We start from the raw sequence: 4,830 nt of genomic DNA on the forward strand, positions 1-4,830 counted from the left end.
TCAAACGTAAATATATACAGGTTAGTGTCATCCCACTAAACAGTAAAACATAAATATATACAGGTAAGTGTCATCCCACTAAACAGTAAAACGTAAATATATACAGGTAAGTGTCATCCCACTAAACAGTAAAACGTAAATATATACAGGTAAGTGTCATCCCACTAAACAGTAAAACGTAAATATATACAGGTTAGTGTCATCCCACTAAACAGTAAAACGTAAATATAAACAGGTAAGTGTCATCACACTAAACAGTAAAACGTAAATATATACAGGTTAGTGTCATCATACTAAACAGTTAAACGTAATTATATACAGGTTAGTGTCATCCCACTAAACAGTTAAACGTAAATATATACAGGTAAGTGTCATCCCACTAAACAGTAAAACGTGAATATATACAGGTTAGTGTCATCCCACTAAACAGTCAAATGTAAATATATACAGGTAAGTCTCATCCCATTAAACAGTCAAACATAGATACATGTATCTATACAAGTAAGTGACATCTTGTTTTCTTAAACTAATTCAAAGTATAGGCAGAGGATCAAGGTTCACTACTGATTATTATAATGTCCATGACACAGAACAAGGTGATGACAAGGTGATGACTCAATTTTCTCTATATCAAATTCAATTTTAATGAAATTTGATTATTGAGGAAAAAAAAAAGAATAAACTTCCTTCTGTCATCTATTTACAGGAACGCCGTCTTCCGCTCTCGAGTGTGTAGACACAGAAGTGTTATCAATATCAGCAGACAGCCCACCCTCTACAGAACAATGTCTGTAAGTAAGACTCATCTAGCAATAACTGAGGACGCGAGAACTCTCTCTTGTTTAGTAAACAACATCGTACACCCAGTGAGGAAAAACAAATCAGCAAGTCTCGAACGCATTTAATACATTGTAACATGAAAATTAGTTGCGGAATAAAATTACATGGTTTCTGGGGACCACTGGCTGGAATACCTATCTCCTGTAGATCTTCCTTGAATAGTTCCACTCTAATTAATACAGCAAGTGTCTGTTTTAAAGAAAAGCTGTACAATTTTCAGAGTACAACAATATAACCACAAGGCAATTTCTCGGCTCGAATGCACTAAACTGCATGTTAAAGACAACGGCCCTTTAGATGTTCCCATTTTTTATCAATTTCATTTTTAAAGTTATCTTTACTCATTGTCCTATCATGAATTACTCTTAATTTCAAATAAAATTTGTTTTAAAAAAACTTAAATATTTAATATTTTTAAACCTAATTCTTTAACTTAATTTTACTTTCAGGAGGTTTCTTACAATGGCAGCCTGCTTATTTGAAAAGGAAACCACTAATTACAAACAAATTAAAAGTGTGCTTTCCATTGTTGGAAATAAAGTTAATGATATCTTAAGAAGTGGCGTTTTAAGGAACTGCACTTTCAACGTTCAAAAAGAAATAGTTTTAATTCAAGAACTTCGTAATTCCACTTGCCAACAGCTTCAGACACAAGAGGAGGATGAGCCACTCTGCACGGGGCACGGATATGGGCTCGTTAGATGTAGCAAAGGTAAAGGGGGTCTTTAATCTGAAGCTGATCATGACTCATGAACTATGTATCACACTTTGTTTGTTAAATCTAATTATTTTTTGACCAGTGGTACCAAGGAATTATATTACAATTTTACAAGAGGTGACATAAGGAGGCACGACAATGAATTTAAAAAAACAAGATGTGATTGTGAAACATTGATGCCCGTATGGTAGATTATGGCGAAGATTGAAGTTTTTTTCAAATACAAGTCAAAATACAAGGTTAAATGTCAAAATTGTTGGTATCCTGAGAAAGGTCTGTTCACAGGGAATACACCTGTGAAATATGAATTAAAGCCCTAGTACTAAATGTCACAGCCAAGATTAAAGTGTTTATAAAAACTCTAAGGTTAAGGTAAAAATATTCATGCCTATTAAAAGTTCTTGTCACAACGAATACCCATGTGATGTATGAAAGCCAGTCCTCCATAGCACCAACTGTTCTAGTTTGCCAAGTTTAAAGTTAGATTTTTTGTAATAGTGGGTCGAACTCCATTTTCATGGTTAAGAGGTCAAATTTGGTTGTACCCAAAGACAGATTTTGTCACAAATACACCTGTGAATATGAAAACCATAGTCCCGCCCATTCAAAAGTTATGGGCAAGGTTGAAGTTTTTGCAGACAAACAGACAGACAGGGCAAACACTATATACCCCCGAATCTTCGACTACGAGGGCATAAAAATAATGAAAATATATCGTTCACTAACACCCGCCTCGTAAATTTCATATAAATGTAAATATTATCTTCATCATATAGAACTCATACACAACTTCTTTTAAAGCTATAAATGAGTTTTTATTCTTATAGGTACATTTTGGGAACAATGTTTAGCGTGCTCTTGTTTTCACCCAGGCTTGCTGTTGACCAGACTGTACATTTAAGGAAATAATAACCTAAAGTAGGAAGTTTTCGTAAAAAGTAATCTGATATATGCAAAGTAAGCCAGTTCTATTCATTGTACCTTGTACAAATGTGCAATGAATATATGAGAGAGAAAAGAAGAGCAACTCTGATTTCATTATTTTACTCAAATAGATCACAGGTAGTTGTGTTGCGAATCTTACATTGCCTTTGTACATTTTTATTTCCCCTGTAATCGAAGATTCGGGGGTATATAGTTTTGCCTTGTCCGTCCCTCTGTCTGTCCGCAAATCTTTAACCTTGTCTATAACTTTTGAGTGGGTGGGGCTATGGCTTTCATATTCAACATTCCTTGTGTCAAGATCTTTCTTTGCATACCACCAAATTTAATCTCTTGACCTTGACCTTGAAGTTTGACCAACTTTTACAAAAAAAAAATCCAAACTATAACATTCGCTCTAAATTTTGAACAGTTGGTGCTAGGGCCTTCATACTTCATATTTGTATTCATTGTGACAATGTCTTTCAATGGGTAGAAATATTTTTGACCTTGACTAAAGAGTTTGACCTCCTGTTAAATTTTTTTTTCACATTGACTACAACTTTGAACATGTAGTACTTGGGCTTTCATATTTCACAAATGTATTCCTAATTACACGACCTTCGTTTAGATACCAATAATTTTGACCTTGGAGTTTGACTTGCATTTGAGAAACTTCAACTTCGCCATATGCTGCCATACAGGGGCATCAGGGTTTCACAAACACATCTTGTTGTTTATTAGACTACCCTGTGATACTGATAATATATATTTAAAAAAAACCTTTTGGTATTGGGATGGTGAAAGCATAGGATATTTTCATTTTTTTGTCGGCGTATTTTACATTGGAAATGTAAGATTTATCTGAACTGGTCAAATCTGAGAAATAAAGACAATTGTAAAGTAATAAGACGGCACAAAAAGGAAAATCGGTAAAAAAAAGTCTGAAATATTTGTATTTATATACCGGTATATTTAATATACACGTAAATGTATAATGACACATATATTTATATTTGTAGGTGGTGCCTTATCAATGAGAGCCAGGCCTTTAGAATTCCTGTCATTCCTTTTATTTCTTGTGGTTTTATTTTTTGACATTCCATCAGATTATTTACCGGATTTCTCTCAAGATCGGCGAAATTTTGTAAAACAAAAAAAGTGATGTCAGCAAATAAGATAATATAATTTATCATATTTCAAAAGACAGACATTTCAACTCCTGATTGCAACTGTGATATTATAATGGGTTTGTAGATAACGAACAGTTAGCAAGCTAAAAAGTTCATTGAAACAATACAAATCGGGAGCAGGGCAAACACTGACCACTCAAACATCAGAGGGGGATCAGGTGCCAATAGGGAGTAAGCATTCCCTTCCAACTGGTCACACTCACAATATGCTCCTTGTAATGATTGGGCAAACGGATTATCTTCAGAAATTCCAGCGTGTAATAATGGACAATTGATTTCTATTAAAAACTTCAGTCAACATTCGATCCAACGATGTATTGCATTTAATAACAAAGACATTATATTGACGATACCTTTTGTAAAGGCAAAACTGATGATATTGTTGTGTCTTCAACCTAGTTTTAATAGATTGCCTCGTCTTGGAAAGTTTTTATCGATTGTGCATGGTCTTTCGTTGGGAAACATAAAATCCTTATGGAGGCGATAAGGGTAAATACATACATAAATATGGGGAATTGCCATAGAAAAGTTAAAGTCATCACGTTTTTCATAAAGATTTATTGTGAGGTTATCATGAACGTCTTTTCCCAGAAAATTATCCAAATATGAAACGGTTGTGTCAGACTCGGTGTTGTTTTTTTTTATTTCAGCTCACTGAGATATTTCGTGTCGACATATAAATGGAAACAACTATTGTTAATTGATAATATGTCTTTAAATCTAAATGTGGAAGCGAGAGCCATAGCAAGTATTTCCTTCTTCTCATGTATTAGATTTGAATGAATTCTGATGTGCTAATAACGTGGCACAATTTGAGCCCATGGGAATACCCACCAGATTATTAGAAGATATTGATCTCAAAAAACAAATATTTAAAAAAAAAACCAAAAACAAATAAAATTGTCAATAAGACACTAATGCATCTTTTCAAATATCAACTTTATAGTACTTATGAATACAATCAGAATGCCTTTAAAACAAAATAAAATTTCAAATGACCAATGAAAAGGTAAGTCAAACTATGAGTTTCATTTTTATTGAGAAAAAAAAACCAGTTGTTGATAATATCAAAAAGCCTAGACTTTCATTTATCATGGGGAATGGTTGTATATAAAGTTGAAAAGTCATGATTTTATGATATTAATTTTGATAAAATTT

General features: G+C 33.3%; 1 long non-coding RNA gene across 1 annotated transcript; it reads left to right on the forward strand.

The window, feature by feature from the left end:
* Nucleotides 1–651: 651 nt before the first annotated feature.
* On the forward strand, nt 652–4,105 carry LOC134239390 (uncharacterized). The gene is made up of 3 exons (XR_009986219.1): nt 652–791; nt 1,290–1,552; nt 3,502–4,105. It is a non-coding gene; the product is annotated as an uncharacterized LOC134239390 (long non-coding RNA).
* The last annotated feature ends 725 nt before the right edge of the window (nt 4,106–4,830 follow it).

This window comes from Saccostrea cucullata, unplaced genomic scaffold, assembly GCF_032062105.1.
Source record: "Saccostrea cucullata isolate Sc308-1 unplaced genomic scaffold, CSIRO_AGI_Scuc_v1 ctg20499, whole genome shotgun sequence".
NCBI classification, from domain to species: domain Eukaryota; kingdom Metazoa; phylum Mollusca; class Bivalvia; order Ostreida; family Ostreidae; genus Saccostrea; species Saccostrea cuccullata.